This window comes from Lipophrys pholis, assembly GCF_963383615.2.
Source record: "Lipophrys pholis genome assembly, chromosome: 10".
Taxonomy (NCBI): Eukaryota; Metazoa; Chordata; class Actinopteri; order Blenniiformes; family Blenniidae; genus Lipophrys; species Lipophrys pholis.
In genome coordinates, this window is record NC_137640.1 from 18,246,655 (window position 1) to 18,264,480 (window position 17,826).

Here is a 17,826-nt window from a genome sequence, read left to right on the forward strand (position 1 = left end):
GAGTCCAGGCTGCACTCTGACGTGCTCCGTCTCAGCACACTGGGTGTTAAAAGCTCACGATTCACGTGAAACTTATTGGCAGTGGCAGCGGCCAGGTGGAGGTGAGGGTCCGGGGTGGTGGTTTGAGTTTCTCTGTTGAATCTCGCGGCATTTGACAGCTTCCCTCCAACTCTTTGACACTTGCCCCTCCTCCGCGCTCCGGGAATGCTGGGTTGTTTACATTGCTGGCACACGGGTCAGCGCGAGCGCAGCGCGGTGATGAGGGGGGCCCAGCGGTGCAGCACGCAGGCTGTCTGAAAACACGTACACGTCTCGGCACGGGCGCTCCCTGCGAACACAACTTTCCCTGCGCACAGGGCGAAGAGCCACGCCGGGCGAGAGGCTGGTCAAGTCGACTTTCTGCGGCGACCTTGGTAAAAGGACGGGAAAGTCAAAACAAAGACAAGCGCCATAATCATCAGCAGAGGCTCCCAGCGTGAAGGAGGAATAGCTTAGCAACAAGACTCCCACTTCCTGGTAAGCACTGACAATGAACTTATGAAACTAAGCCACGGCTGAATAACCTCTTCCAAACTGCACCGCAGTCCCCGTGTGGCTCCTCTGGGGAGGGATAATCTCGTAGAGGCTGCGGGAGGTAATAGTTTTTATAGAAATCACGAGTTAACGCTCACCCGCAAAAGTTTCCACGAAGTTCGCGTGCTAGGTAGCTTAGCCTGTTAGCCGGCTAGCATAGCGCCTCGCTAAGTTAAAAAGCCTTTAAGTCGCACCGCGGACTGTGTCAGTGGATCACAATACCAACGTCGTAACATGGTCATTACAATGTAAAGAGCAACTGCTCTCACTTTACTGGGACTTTTAGCTAAATCGTGCAGCTCGGCGTGTTTGTGTCACTTTTAATGACATGCTGCACAGTCATGCTATCGTGACTTTACACCAATGAAAAACGAGATTCAACAAGTGTCATAGTCAAAATGTGCCACTCTGTATTCTCATGGTGGTTTATTTGTGGTGTTTGGTCTGATCATAACTTGTCTGTTGTCGCTGGAGGAAGAAAAATAGAAACAGTAGACGTGATCTTTCGGACTTCATGGCAACAAGTAATAACACAGGGATGTCAAACATGTGGCACGTGGGCCGAAAAGCGGCCGAGTAAAAGGTACAGTAAGGCCGAGGAGGTGAACTTGCAAACTATTAAATCCAGAGAAAAGAATCACTTTAATTCAGCCGGGTTGTAGTGTTTTAGTGAGCTTTGTGGATATAACACTGTTATAGTAATAATCAGTATAATCACCGATGCAGCGGTGAAGGTCATCTTCCTCCTTGTATGGCTTTAATGCTAATGCTGTTTTCATAGCAAAGAGGGTAAATTCATTAAAACAAACTGATGTGAGCTGCAATCACGTGTGTTGACGTGTGACAGACCTACAATCGTCAGATGAGAAACGCTGTTGTAGTTTGTACTTCTCAACTTTGAGACAGTCTGGAGAGCAAAGTAAGGCATACATTCATTAGTTTCATTACTGCATCTAAGATTTAGAGAAAATAAGAGTGTCTGATGTAAGGTACAGTTTTTTGACGTTTTGTTGTATTTTATTCTTTATAGCTTTTTCATGTTTGTGAAATATTTTTTCACTGGGAAAAAGGCAGAAATTTGGAAGTGTCATTATTTGAAGCTGGGGATGTATGATATCAGTATTATAAAGGACGAGTACAAGTGCGAGTACTAAGCTTTAGCTACTTGCCGATATCGAGTACCAATATGAGTACTTATTAAATGCCATCACAATTACAATTGTTTTCAAAGTGTTTTATAATCGTCTGATGTAGGGATGCACAATGACATTGGCACAACATTGGTATAAGCTGAAAAACACTATAACATTGTTTTGAAGTGCCAATAGTCGTATGCAGATTTCTTTCTTTTTTATTTTTGTCATGGCATAACCAGCCTGAGCACGCCATAAGCGTGCTAGGCCGCCAAAGTAAAAACAAAAAACCCCGACATCATTACATTGATGAGTGGAAAAGAGGGAAAAATCAAATCTGTCTGCTGTGAGGATATTTTTTTCATAAGTTTTAGAAACTGATAAAGTCACCATTTTTTATGAGTGCTCAAAGTCGGTCAAGGGACGAGGAGTTAAAAACACGCTCTTTTTAAGTACTGAAAGTATAACCTGGCTCGCTTCCCAGTTCTGGTCCATGTAGTTTGCAAGTACCTCCCTGCCAGCGCTGTCTCCAACAGAGAAACTGTATAGATCAGGGCCATAAGGCCCGTGGCTCAAAACTGGCCTGCAAGAAGTTCTAATCTGGCTCGCCAAAAAAGCAAACAAACCAGAAAGATTTCTATACTATACTCCTATACTCTGCACCATAACAGTTTAATTTTAAAGGTAATTATGGTTCTACTGTACCAGTCTGGCCTACTCAAGTTGAAACAAGGCTGTATGTGGCTCCTGAATTAAAATGTGTGTTTGACATCCCTGGTGCTTATTTTCATACAGAAACATCTGCCTCTCATTCTTGATTTGTAGGTTGTAGGATTGTAATTTGTTTTCTCTGTTGGACTTGAAAGGAATTCTGCACTGTAGTTTATTTTGCTTGCACATCGTCCACATGACTGTCATTGGTTCTTGCTCAGATAAGTATGTACAATAGCCTGAACTTAGTTTTGAGTTTTCATTTATATCTTTAGAGATTGTGTAACCACATGGGCTCATGTTCTTAAAAAAAAGTATTTCAGTAAGTTAATACAAGAGTCAGTATATCACTTTCAGCCGACTAATTCACATTTATTCATTTCGATATAGGCACTCCTTTATCTTCTTTAAAGCTGTGAAGTGCATTTTCATTATTCCTGCAACCAGAAATGGTTAACAATTACAAAGTATTTCATACCATCGTTATTTTTCAAAATGTTCTGAGAATATTAAAGAAAGAGTTTATTGTCCTGTATTCAAAAATTGTACACAAATAAATGTGACTTACATGTAAGTTGCATTTGTTTTCTGAATTTGGTCTCAGAGCTGCTACAAAATAACAGCAGTCACATCACAGAGTTGACAAAAGCATCATTGTTTGATGTTGATTTAATGTTGTCAGTATTAAGTACTGCATCACAATTTCTATTGGCAATCGGCATTTCGGATATCGATACATATCCAACATTGTGCATCCCCTTCTGATGCTCTCTAATTCTAGATAACATTTAACTCACACTTAAATATTTACTTTGATTCTTTTTGGCTTTGGCATTGCAACACATCTGGTAAAAAAAAAAGAGAAGAAAAAAAGCTGAATTGGTAAATATAACTAAACTATGCTACTTACATTTTTACTGATAGTTTATAAAACATGGCTCTGCCAAATATTTTTCACTTACAGGGGCTTTTCCAAAGGAGCCCTTTGGTGAGCAGTGAGGCAGTCGGGGAGTTTTGTGCTCTGATCCAAATATTCTGAGACATTTTGTCTGTTCAGAAAGAGACCCCAGCATGTGTGCTATGCTATTCTAACAGGTCTGTGCGTCCTGCTGGAATGGAGGGAGTAGGCCAAGGCTGAATGTTTAAACTCCCGGATACAAGTATTGGTATCGTTGCACCCCTCATTTGGTGGTTATCAGATGTCCGACTTGAGATCAAATTGGGTACAATTCATTCCATCACTATTTTACATAGGATCCTGTAGTGTCACAGTCAAACTAAATTAGAGTAGGATGGCAAAAATAATAATAATAATAATAATAATAATAATAAAGATAATAGTTGTCTGAGTCCAGCCAGTTTAAAATGAGACTTGTGAAACAAATAATAAATGTCTTGAGAAGGCACGCGTACAGTGAAGATGTGAATTCATCTGTGATCTAATACAATCCCATTGCTATAAGGGAATCCTATTCAGAAAGGACAAAGGCCCAGTTTTGGTTAAATTAATGAGAGAGATAATGTTAAACTATAAATATAATGAAGGGACTGGAGGTTGCAGTGTCATTAAACTGGACAACATTATATTAACAGCTGCATCTGATTCTTTGGCCACTATGTTCCAGTACATGAGTCAAGCAGAATATTAGGTGCAGCTTTCAAAATTAAGCGACTCGAGTGTAGCACCCCCATGAAATACAGCTTTTATATTGGGCACAGTATTTGTATTCCTAGTATATCAAATAAAATGTCTAGTGAGTGTGCATTATATAACTTAACCATATCCTATAATTTAGTGCAGTCATCGTCACAAAACCCACAGTACAAACACTCACTGTTAAAAACTGCATTGGCCTATATCTAGCTTTCAATATCAGCATTAGACCCTAAACAGCTGCTAAAAATGGTTTAAAAAGTAGCATACTGTATTTTGAAGTATAGATAATATAGATGTTTGCGCATGAAAAATACTTTTCTTATTTGTCAATTCATCCATCGTCTATATCATACTTATTCTACTCAGGGTCACAGAGTGCTGAAGCTGATTATTTTAATGAAATGAAACTATAGTTAATTCATAATGTATAATTAAATATGTGTTAGCAAATTCTCAGACAAATTTGTACTTCAGCCAGTTTATACTTCCAAGATGTGGATACAGGGCAATTTATTAAGAGACTACAACCAAAGTACTTGTCAGATATACTACATAACAGATTTTGAAATTAGAAACACTAGTTTCTCTCTCTTTCTTTTGAATCTTCAGACTGTGTGGAGAAGCCCCACTGCCAAGCAAACGTTTTTTTTTTTTTGCCTTTTAATCATTTAGGAAAAGGCTTGGCTTAAGTGCCGCTTCCAGCTGTTTATTTCAAGCTGTTAAAAACACTGAGAGTTGCATCCTTGAAGAGTGGCATTATTTAGATGAGATCTGCTGGGGGTCAAAAAGAAAATGATTATTTGAATGAAAAATTAAATAAAAGAAGTCAAGGTTTTCTCTATGTGATCAGATTTTCAAGTGTCTAATTGGTTATTGCAAAACTCAAATACACTCATTGCAATTTTACTGGAACTTTAGTGTATCATATGGTTCATCCTCATCCTAAATATTCAATTCATTCAAATGATAATTTTGTAAATATTAACAACAGGAAAGTGAAGCTTTTATGCCAGAGACAAGGCACAACAAACAAATAAAACAAATAAAAGAAAGAATATGTGTGCAGGTATGTGGGCGGTTTCATTTCATCTCGGGGAGGCCTAACTATTTGGGGGGGTCACATGTAGGTTGAAAGCAGTATCCTGTGCCATGTTGCTGTCGCTGCCTATCACAGCCAAATATTTCAAGCGTCATACTATCACGTTTGGCTCTGCTGCAAAGAGATGATTCAACCGAGAGTTAGTGGGAACTGACATACCTTGTTGACCCAATTATTACTCACTTCTCTGTTGCCACATCCGATCATCGTCAGAGACAACAGGCGTGAGTCTGCCAGCGTCATCAGGTGATTGAGATGAACGCTGGCTGGCTCTGTGAAGTTGACTATCAAGGAATGTGTCACGAACCGGATGATCAGAAAATGGGTGCCAAATGTTTGCATCAGTCTCAGTGGTGAGGGACTTCTGCCAGTATATCCCACTTTGAATTTCAGCTGATGAGAGGTGGATTACGTTTGACGAGCTTTGGCAAAACTCAGCGATTCAGTGTCGCTGCATTGTTTGGATTTGTTTAGAAAAGCCGTTCGAGTTCTGGTTAGTCTGACCGAATGACAACTTTAGAAAATACAAAGTGAAAATATACCGTTGTACAAATAAATCCATTTTTAACTTATTGAAGGAAATGCAACTATGTGATGTCAGTACTTCCCTATATGTTTGTATGGTGTCTCACTGAGCCATGTTGTCAGACACATGTGGTCATATAGTGTGTGTGTGTGTGTGTGTGTGTGTGTGTGTGTGTGTGTGTGTGTGTGTGTGTGTGTGTGTGTGTGTGTGTGTGTGTGTGTGTGTGTTTTTCCGTGCATCTTTGTTAGCAGTGAGACTTTGTTCCAGCTGAGGCGTTCAGATTGAAAGGTAAAATGTCATTCATTGGTGTGGAGAAATCTGCTGCTCACAGGAGTGATTTCGCACAGTGGAATTTACCAAATCACTCAATGCTGTGAGGGTTTCCTGTTTGAGCCCTGAAGCTGGCCCCACTACTGGATTAAAGATCAGATGAGACATTTGTCATCTGACCACTTTAACAGTCATCTTGCCTGTGGGTTTTCATGAAGAACAAAAAAATGATAGTTCTTTTTATATGTTTTATTTCCTTTCACAAAGCATATTTGAAGGAAGATGCTTCCTGAGGCAATTTTGAGCTACATTAAACACTGTCTTTTGCATGATGTCAAAGACCGTGGCCAAGGATTTTACAGAAATAATGCAGATAGGTAGCAGATATCTATAGAGGTTATTTTGTAGTGTTGGCTTTTGTGGTTACGTGTTGCATTATGAGATGATTAAAAGCAAAAAGTGAAATACAAGCTTCATGCTTTCCTTGGAATTGAGTTTTTCCTTTTCTGGCTCAGTTTGGTTAGAGTTTATAAAAGGTCTTTGGCAATACGAGTGGGCTGTCTCAGTAGCTTCTTCCACTCTCCACCAACAGCCAGTCTGTCAATATTTTTCATCTCCATCTCCCCTCCATCTTATGAAGGGTCACTGATATTCTAGCATTCAAATATCCTTGGAGGATGCCTTGCAGCTCCTCGTGTCACGTGAAAGTTCTCAATTTCACTGTGGCATTGATGCCTTTTCTCATCGGGCTCTGTAGTGCTCTGGGGGAAAACAGACTACAAAGACATGCAAACACAAAAATTACTGACCTCGGACCTTGTTGAAAGTTTACAAAATGCTTTCTGCGCCCCAGGGTCATCTTATGCCATGACCACACAGTATCAGTGGTTTGTTTCACAGCCAAGGGTGTTGGGAACAAAAGGCTTTTATTTATGTTTGTTTATTTCTTTTTCTTTTTTTTTCTTTCTTTTTAACAACCATTGTCTAGTCTTTGGCTTAGAAACCCTGCTGTAATGGAAACAAGCACATTTCCATGTAATGGTGGTATGTACCTAATCACTGTAATTAATGCAATCACGTTGATGACACATTTTCTTTTAGACTGAAAAAGATTCAGAAACAAATATGAAGAATAAAGCGATTCATTACAGTTGTCAGTACACTCTAACTTTGTTTTTTTTTTAAAAAAAGGCTTTCTTACAATTAGCTTGGTGAATACAGGGAGGTAAACATTTTAGTAATGACAATTATGAATACAGAAAAATATTTTGACAGAAGTAGCGTGCAGTTAGCGTTGGGGAATAATTTAAACATTGTGCTTTTGCTTATTTGTGACTGTGAATCGGATTCCTTATTTGTGTTTAACTTTTTTTTTAACCTTTTACATTAGTAACGACCTTTATGAATAGTCATTTTTGTTGCTCTGTGATCTGTCTCTGCAGGTCACAGCTTTTTCAAGAATGAACTCATGTACGTATGCTGGGATCAAAACAAAACTACCAAAGCCTTGTTGTCACGTGGTGAACTGTGCCAGAAAGTCTCGTCTCAAGCAGAATTTTCTTTTTCTTCTTTTTTTTTTTTTAATATTAGCGATCACTCTCCAGTCGTCCCCTCTCCCTCTCTATCTCTTTTGATTATCTAGACGCAAAAATACAAATCCCCCAGGATAAAATTTCTCTTTCAGAGAATAATTACAAGATGCTATATGTCACTGTAAACACCACATCAGTGACAGTGACAGTATGCATTTGTCATGAGATGAGACAAAAGCAGAATGAATTTGCACTCATGAACAGAGAGCGAGAGGAAGATGTGTGTGTGTGTGTGTGTGTGTGTGTGTGTGTGTGTGTGTGTGTGTGTGTGTGTGTGTGTGTGTGTGTGTGTGTGTGTGTGTGTGTGTGTGTGTGTGTGTGTGTGTGTGTGTGTGTGTGTGTGTGTGTGTGTGTGTGTGTGTGTGTGTGTGTGTGTGGCATGCTGACTATGCTATGGGCATTTGTTCCAGTCTCACCACAAATAAGCCTTAATGTTTCACACGGGATTTGCTGCCGAGGAGAGCAAATTTGTATGAGAGCATCTTGTTTTGACAGACTCTGATTTACCCTCCCCCTATTTCAGAGTGAAAAACAAGGGGAATTTCACTTTCTCTCATGCTTTTGTTGCTTTACATTTGAAATTCGTTTTTAATTTTTCCGTAGTGATGTCACATTGGTCTGAGGATTAGGATTTATTCTGCAGGAGTTTTCTAACAGGCGAACTATTAAATTGCGCTTAAAATGCAGGGCTGTCGTAAAGACATTTATGTCATCAGTGTGCGTTTCCTGGTTATTTAGTGTTGCAATTTCTTTCTCTCGATGTCTCAAGTATGAACTGTGTTAATCGTCTTTGACACGAGAATACCATCAGAAATAAATATCTAAACTATTTATTTTTACCATATTTCTGTCCTCTCAGCTAATAGCTGTTTCTTTTCAGCTGTTAAATATACAATTTGCAACTAAAAGAGCTTTTGCTGATTGTAATGAGATCTCTGTATTATGTGTATGTGTACCATAAAGATAGTGTAATTATCTATCTGGTTTTAGGTGAAGTGGCAAGTTACTAAATCGCTTGAGTCACAGGCAAAACCTAAGAACATTTAAATGTGAAACACTTTCTTTCATTTGCATTTTGTTTTTGTCATGGTGTCAAATTTGGGTGTGCGAGGCATCTTTACCCGACTTGCCTCTTCTCTCTTTCTCTGTTTGTTCCCTTATTCACAGCAGCCTTCCACGAGCTTCCTGGTCTCTGAGGAGGTCTCTTGGTTTGGCCTAGGGCTTTGAGGTTGTGGTCAAGGCCTGGGGGCACAAAGAAAGGAAGAGGGGTCATAATGAGAAGCTCCCCTCAATTCTTTCTGCCCAACTTGCCCTCAAGCCCCTTTGTCTCACTCCCTTTCCACTTCCCGTGCGACCCATCGCTTCTTCTTTTACAGCTTCTCATCTTAGACCCTTCTATCTTGTTGCTCGCCAGGCCCCTTTCATTATGCAGATTCCTCATTTCTTTTTCCTATTTTCTACCCTTTGCCTTCTGCAACTCCTAACCCCCCCTCCTCTTCTTGCCTTTGCTCTCCTGGGGGTCCTTTCTACCTGGGGCCTCCCCTCAGCCTCCTGCTTCCTGCCCAGCCTGGCCCACTGTCAGGGAGGCAGGCAGCCTGACTCCCTCAGAGCAGCAGGAAGCTGCAGCAGCAGGGGTTAGGCCTATATGGCGCTGCCGGCTGGCTCTGTCAGAAGTCCTGCCAAGCCAAGGATGAGAGACCTTTGCCAGTGTGGTACTGGGGCACTAAATAAAAATATTTTACAGATGTCTGATGGCAGGCACCAGGAGTCAGCAGAGGCTTACTCAGGCCTGCAATGGAGGTGTCTTTTAAGTACAAATAGTGTGTGTGTGTGTGTTAATGCATTTCTCTGTAGTATTTATGATAAAGAAAATGAGTTATAACTATGAACAGTGGAAAAGGGCCTTACAAAATGGTCTTTTTGGGTTTGGCTGTCAGGAAATGGGCTTATGGCAGGAAGACTGAAAAAGGCTGGTCTGATTCTGGATTTGGCTGCAGATAGAGTGATTGATTTGGTTGAGTTTCTTTTGAAGACAGTAAGAATGTGATGCCGCTGTAGTGTGAATGCCTGGCTGGGTTCCCGACCCGTTCTGGCTTGACAGTTTAACAGTGAATATTTAACATTGCGCCACACTGTGAAGTTTGGCTGTAAACAGCAGTCAGCAAGCAACATAGCAGCAAAAGCTTGCGTGACGCTGGGCCTTGGTTGTGAAGCCCACCTAAAAACAACGTGCAAGCGGGAAGCACATCTTGAAGTTCTGATTTTAGAAAAAGGCAGATGGCATGGGCTGGTGGTGTCACACTGTAAAAAAAACCCCAAAAAACACCAGGATCCCCTGATGAAAGCAGCTCCCGCTTGCTTTGAACAGCGAGTCTGTCATGGTTGGTGTCTGCTGTGTGGCTCCAGGTCAAACTGTGATACGCAACTCCTGGAATTTGCGCTTTTTAAGTTTTTCATGTTCAAATCGTCTGAGGGAGAGAAAAAAACCCGGGGAAAACAGGAAGTCTCATTAATATTAATATTCTAATGTGTGGAAGAGGCAGGGAAGACCTCTCTGGTTTAGCTGCTTTCAACCCCTGTTGGGGAGCTTTTCTCTCTTTCTCTCTTTCCTTCCATCTGTCTTTCTTTGCAAATTTGGTTTCTGATATTTCCTTTTTTTTTTCTTCTTTTTTTTCCGGAATATTTGTCAACTCTATTCTGTTATAAATAAATGAACAGGTTCCTATATTATACAGTGTTGTAAAATGTGAGATTGCTTCTCAGATTTGTACTGAAAATACAGTTCTCATAATCAAATCTGTTGCTGGTGCTATGTGTATCAGGTGTTTTTTTCTTTTTTTATCAGCGAGAAAACGTTCTACATAGTCAGAGAAAACACTCTGAGATGTGGTGAACCATTTTATTAGTTATTCTCCAGCAAATAAAAACATTTCATTTAGTATGAACGTGGACATTGTTGTGCTTTAAAGCAGGAGTGGCAGCGATGCAGTCTGCGCTGATCCTTACATACAGCTTAAATGTTTATTAACATACCTAATATTTTTTCTTCTTCTCTTCAAACCACTTTAGTGTGAAATTAACAGGACATTTGAACTGTGTTGGAAAATCCCTGCACTCCCAATTAAGGTAGTCCTTGCGTTAGTGCAAGACCACCAACTGTGTTGACCTTCACAGGCAAATATTACCAGGCGGTATAGTCTTCCAGCTTAGAAACTGGCTTATTTGGGTTATGCCATTGTTCATCGCATATTAAAGGGGTTTATCAACCAAGTGCACCAATGTCTACTTTTAGCTGGGCTTCATAAAACTGATTTTTCTTGTTCTAAATCAAACATGTGGCCCTGTCTACTCCTTTTGTGGCCTGAAATATACATTTTCTACAAATAAGGAGGCAAAGAAGAAGATCAGTTAATGACATTTAAAAGTAATATTTATTACAATTATCCCTTTAATATTGTAACTCAAATAATTTTTTAGTGGACATTACCAAAACTGTTTGTATGTGGTTCAATCAAGTTATCTTATAGCTATTCACTTAGATTGCTCTATAATTTAATAGTGTCAACTAACAGATTTTGTTAAATACACCATGTCAATTTGACCCTCTGGTCAACAAATTGAAACTATAAAGAATTTACATTTAGATGGTATTTGGGGTGCATTTCCCCACTCAACATATTCAGTTTTAAAAGTAGTGTTCTCAACAGGTTGGTAAAAACTGAGTTTGGTTAAGTGATCTTTTTTCATTAATTTGTATGTTAGCATTTACAGTGTGTAATAAACTCCTCTCTACGGGCAAGTATGAAGTGTATGAATGTATGCATGTATTCTCCCAAAATACAACTTAAGGTCAGTATAAGGTCACAAAAAGAAACAGCACAAACTCTTTTTGTCCAATTTGGACAATGTGGGGGTCTGCATGACGTCATCATCTCATAATAAACTTGTTATATCTTTAAAACTTCAGAATGACTTTATTAATCCCCAGGGAAATTATTTAGCAACGCAGCATAAACAGCAATTTTTCCAGCACTAATAAATGGGACTAATTTCACAGAGTCTTACGTGGAGTAGGGGGCAGCTTCACGGAGGTCCGAATCGCCTGCTACAGCGTGGAGGAGCTGCTTTCATTGTTTTGAAACTGCTGTCAGTGCCGTTCTCCTCGGCGATCTGGCGTTTTTAAAGGGTGACGCCTGGCTGCAGAAAGGCCGCCTCGCTGTACAACGGCTTTGCAAACATTGCATGTTGTTGTGTTGCTTTGCGGTATTTTGAGCATAAAATACATCCAAACAGCGACATGTTGTCATGAAAAGTTGGATAGCACAGTGCTGCTTTGCTGGCCTGCTTGCTGGCTGCAAACTGTGGAATGGATTTCCTGACTCATTACTCCGCGTCTCATTGAGACCCGCCTCCGTTCAGGAAATCCTTTCCATGTTGTGCAGCCAGTGAGCAGAGCAGCCGGCAGCGAATCCCTTGTGGATGTGGATTGGAAATCTCCGCAGGTTGGATTATAAATTTCAGATATGTGAATGACACTGGCGTCTGAACGCGATACTGGATCAGATCGGCCACATCCCTAATCGAAGGCTTTATGTACATATTTTCACAAATCAATCTTATTGCTCAAATTGATTAAAAAAAAAAAATAAAAATACTCATTACTTTTGTCTCGCTTCAGGCTGTGTTACTATCCACTGTTCACACAGCAGTATAATTTCTATTTGTTGATTTGGTCCTTCATTGTTGTTTGTCAATGAAATCAAACCTTGTTAATCACAACAAGCTCTGTCTTGTGACCCACTGTAGCTAGTTCATTGTAGAGCTTCTGTGATTACAATAGACTCTTCCATGCCTCTGGATGCAAACTGTGTTCAGTAGATATCATATTCAAACTTCAGCAACCAGGTCCAAAACAGCCAGATTCATTTGTTTACTTTTTGAAGGCAAGTTGAGGACATTTTGATTCAGCTGTCCTCCTGTTAAGCCCCACTTGGTCCTGATATCTGGAAATGAGGCTTATTTGTGGAGCTTTACAGATGTTAGGTGAATATAGGGCAGTCCAGCTTCTGTGTGAGGGATGGTGGAACAGGTCTGACATCTCTCCTGAACTGAAAAGGGAAATCCCTGCAGGCACAGAGTAGTGAGGAGGGATAAGGGAGGAGGGCGAGAATGGAGAGAGGTGCGACCCCTTAGGGGTAACGTTATTCTCTGATCGTCAGCTCCTTACACACACACTCGCACACAAACTGGGATGCTCTGTCGGTGTGCCGGGTAATGCACTCATGCAAAGAAGGATGAGTGCCTGAGGAATAAAAATAAACATTGAACTTTTTGTGTGTGCTTTTGTGCATCTGTCTGTGAATGTGTTGCGCTCGCTTGCACGTTAGTTTCTGTTTCTTCAGTCATTTTTGTCCAAATGAATATTTCTTGGGGTTTTGACTCATACTTGTGGCTTGATAGCAGCAATTTTAGGGGATTGAAATATGATAATGGAAGCATAACCCTCACTTTGTTCGTGTGCACAGAAGCCTATATTTCTTTTCCTGAATATTGATGGTGTAATAGAATGTTGGTAAGTGGAGAAATACAAGCCAACATATTTTATTTTCTCAAATTCCCATGCCAGAAATCTCCACTGCTTTTTATATAGTTGCATTATTCCTCATTTATTTTCTGCTCCTTCTTATTTTCTCTATAAGATACACCTACTCTAGAAAACAGAACTGTATGCCGGGACATGCAAAATGTCCCTGCATTTTTCAGCAAAAATAATCATGACAATGTTCCTATTTTACAAATGAGAAATTCCCAAAAACAACTTTCAGAAATTTTAATTTGGTCTCCTCGTAAGTTTAGAGATCTCGTCAACCAGATGCATGTTTATGTGATGTGAGCCAAAGCCATGGTGAAGTGTGCTACTGGAAACAGCAGAAACCTTTTAGTCTCCGAGTCAGGAGCGATGCTCTATTGGCAATATGACAATGGCACATGATACATATTTTTGCATGAAGCAACATTGCTGAATTTGACCTCTGATTGTGTCGCGGCATTCTGGTTCTGGTTAGGCGATTGTGTGTGTGTGCGCGTGTGTGCGGCAGCCAACAGGACCCACCGCAGAAGCCACAACAGGCTGAAATTGAACCAGACCCAGACCCAAGCTTGATTTTTGTGGAGCCATGTTCCCATGAGCCCAGTATTAATATGTACATAGTCTAGGCTTCCAGTTTTACATTTCTGAGTGTGCGTGCAGGTTTTTTTTTCTCTCGCATGTGAGTTTATGTGTATTACATTATCGTCTGGGCAGTTTATGTTTTGATATCACTCTTTCTCTCACCTTGCTGAGTGCCAGGAGTTGAGCTAAAGTTGTCTTGGATGTTTCCATTACTGTCTGGAGAAGCTGAAGGCTTGCGGTCCTCTTCACCAACTCTCACGTTCAAGAAAACTCGGGCCCAAGGAAAGCCCCAACACGAGCCCTTAGCCCTCACGTTAGCAGTCAGCTATGTAATGAGACGTGCCTGGGAACTGCTCCTCTCACATTACTAATGATTTGGACATCTTGCACTTGTCATTTCCTCTTAGACAAACTTATACTAACGCAGGGTAACTGCTTCAAGCCTTCCAAATAGCAGGGGGAAAACCTTCTCGCGGAATGGTATGAAGAGACTACTGCTATTTGGAGAGGGGAAAATAGACTACATTCTTCAGATGATGCTTTTTAAAGGTGGTTTCATAGATGAGAAACTCAAATGCCACACAGTGATGGGTCAGCAATCGCTGCTTCAACTCTGGCTGTGAGAGTTCAGTCACACTGAGAACTGCTTACAGTGTAGAAATCAACAAGTCTGACAGAAAAAGTGCATTTGATGTGTTGGTTTTTCTAATCACTCTGTACACATAACCTTCATTGTTGCCTAACTAGCAAATGACAGTTTGTGCCTGCTTTGGAACGATCTTTGTATGATCTGCCAACTTGTGTTTGTGCTCAGTGCCTCCTTCTTGCAGCTTCATCTCCTCCTTTACAAATGCTAATACAGGTCAAAGAGGGATAATGTAATTTTATTATCTGGTCACTGCTTGGAAGATGTTGTTTTGGTCGGTTGATACATGATAATGAAATTAAGCCTCCGAAATCACCTGTTGTGATGAGGACCAGACTCTGACACTGTGTATAACACGTCTTAACCAGAATCCCTCGAATGGCATTCACTTTATTTTTTTTGTCTGCATAAAATTCACTCATTTGTCTCTGTTTTATTAGGTTATTTTAATATTTTATATTTATTATAAGCCCTCTAGTCACGTAGACAAATAGAGCCGCAGCCTCGTGGTACAGAATGTCATATCCAATATCCTGGTGCCAGAGGTGATGAAGCTAATTTGGTGGTCAGTCAGTGACATGGCTAACAAACAAAAGCCTTGTTGGTCCTGGAGGGCTGGGAGCTCTGCTCTGCTCTGCTCTGCTCTGCAGTGCTCTGTTCTGGATTGTGAAAAAAACGTGAGTTGTTGCCACAGGGCTCTGAATGCAACCTAAAGCCTTGGGATCTTCATTATGCTGTGGTGTGCAACTGTGGGCATGGATTTAGTTCACGTGAAGTGAGGGGCTGTGCTCTAAAAATACCTAAAATATCGCTTGAAAAATCAAATTACCAACCAAACATTTTGAAACATGCTTTACCTTTCATCCTGTTCATTTCTACCATATCATGTATAAAACATGGGAGCTGACATTATGACTTTTGAGGAATATACTAGTTTTTGTTTTTGTTTTTACCCTTCTAAAGCTTATTCTCAATAAATTGCCACATTAATTAAACATCTTCAACAGTATTCTCACTGCTTTTACATTGAGTCTAAAAAAAATGTAATATTTAGACCAGGACTGCCAACGATTAATAAAATACTTGGCAACAATACAATTTAATTTCAACTCTCAGAGATACAATAAGCATTGCTATTCTGATGTTACATAACATGACATGAAGAGTCCTAAAACCAAGGAAAAATATAGGAGATTTTGAGTCGGTCTTGGTCTCTTGGGTAAAATGCTTGTACTGAGTTCTGTGGTCAATACAATAGTCAACATATGGAATCTTTTTTACTGAGACATAACATGTCAGTAAAAATATCCTCTACTGTGCTTTTGAATTGTTGCTGACAAATGGCTAAATGTGACAACCGAAGCTCCTGGTACATCATGCATCTATCAAACACAGACTAGTCTACATTTACAGCCTTGTTGCCATAATAGTCGTGAATTTGCGAACTGTTATTACTCCAATGTGACCGCTTTTGGATTCATCCATTTACAGACTGCAACAGAATCTTTTACAAAGCCTTTTGTAGAAAAAGTGAAAACAGCCATATTAAAACTGGATGACGTTCAGCTCTTTTTAGCTTGACATTTGATATTTTAGCAATAAAGATATTAGTTGTTTTTTTTCAGTTGTAATGATCATCTTGATAAACAAAATTCAAAGAACACTTGGAAAAGTGCATATTACCTTTATTCAGGGAACCAGTGTGATACTTACTTCTGGGTTGACCTACAAACATAAGTCATCCATGAATCTGTTGTATTAGCTCCTCCGACCCCCTCGGCAGTATCATAGACAGTCAGTGTGTGGAACTGCTGCAATGGGATAAAAAATGCACTTCTTCCTGTGCTATGCATGCAATTTTTCCTGGTAATGCTGCTACTGACACCCAGGTCATGCAAGTCTTTTGTAATGGAGTTTTCCATCATTGTGCAGCTGCTTCAGTCACAGCTCGATTACCTCAGTGATGCCAGTGATTTACCAATGATTTATTCAGTGTCTTCAATTAAATGTGCAGCCATAATTTAATAGGTAGCTTTTGTGTTGCAGACCCGATTTATAACTCGTCAAAGGTACATGTTAGAAGCTAAAAAAGCTCATAAAGCACATTCATAGACCACTCCCAACTGTCACTTCCACAATACTCACTCACTCACTCACTCACTCACTCACTCACTCACTCACTCACTCACTCACTCACTCACTCACTCACTCACTGAATTTGTCCTTATTTTACATTGCTTTGCATCCATTGTACAGCCTTTAAGGGACAAGTTCACCTCACCTAAGTGTAAGTAATTCCATATGTCAGAATGTATTTCTTTTTTTTGTTTCATCTAACATGGTCTCTACAATTTCATGACAATTTAAAACATTGATTGTATTTCAGCTTTTAAAGATATTGTTTTCTCGTTATTATTCGTTTTCCATTCTGCAACAAACCAAACAGTTCCATCCCTGAATTGGCTGCCCCTTTTTTTAAATGAATACTTTGTAAATGTCTGTGAATTAGCCCAGACCTTTATGTGGATCACTATTTCTTTTTCAGTGCCATGCTTAACTTTTTGTGGCACCCTGCAAGCTGTAATTTTCCAACCATTCACAGCCAGGATTTGGAAGTACATCCATAATTAGACTATTTTTGATTCACTGATATGGAGGGAAAATACATTTACATATGATTACTTAGTCAAAGTCTTGCTTATTTTGTCCCCTGAGCATCCTGAAAAGTTGTGGCATCTCCTGCAGCTAGATAAACGGGCCTAAATTAAGTGCTCTTTATTTTCTTTTACATATCATGTTTTGGGTTTCTATTTTAACTGAGGTGTGATGGTGATGTGGCATTCTGAAGGGCTGCGAATGCAGTGAGGGTGTGCAAGCACATCCCAAACCCCTAGGGTCCCCTCTCCTGCACGCCTGGGGGGGTTCTCTCCTTCACACAGCCTGCTCCTTGACACACTAAGCTGGTTTCTGAGGGATCACACAGCTGTCTTAAATGCAGCTCTGTTTTTGCATACTTTACCCACACGATTTTGTCTTTCCTTACACAGTCAGCGATTTGTCAATATACCTTGTTTATTCTCAGTGATTGACAGTATGAATTGGTTTCACCTAGGAATAGGGGGGTGGCGAGGAATAAAGAGAGAGGGGTAGTGTGGCTGGCGGTCTCTTTTGACTGGTACCATGGCTGTCTGTCACTCTTCTTTTATCATTGAAATTGGAGTTTATCTTTTACAAGCTTGAGTAGAATGTTTTTGTTTTTCAAGTGATTATTAGCATCCTCCTTGGCTGCCGTCTTTGGCTGATGAAATGAGCACATCAAACAGGGCTCTGCACTAACGAAGCAGCGTTGGCTGGCTGGCTCATGCCTTTTACTGTAAGGCACCTGCTAAAGTGAAAGACGAGCAACAAAGGGCCCCCGTGCCACAAGAGAGTCGTCATTGCTGCTGT

At 40.3% G+C, this 17,826-nt stretch overlaps 1 protein-coding gene across 1 annotated transcript in view; it reads left to right on the forward strand.

The window, feature by feature from the left end:
• Positions 1–200: 200 nt before the first annotated feature.
• nek7 (NIMA-related kinase 7) overlaps positions 201–17,826 on the forward strand; it is a 69,465-nt gene continuing 51,839 nt past the window's right edge. The window contains exon 1 of the mRNA XM_080473689.1: positions 201–516. The gene's annotated coding sequence lies outside the window, so the exon portion shown is untranslated. The remainder of the gene's footprint in view (positions 517–17,826) is intronic.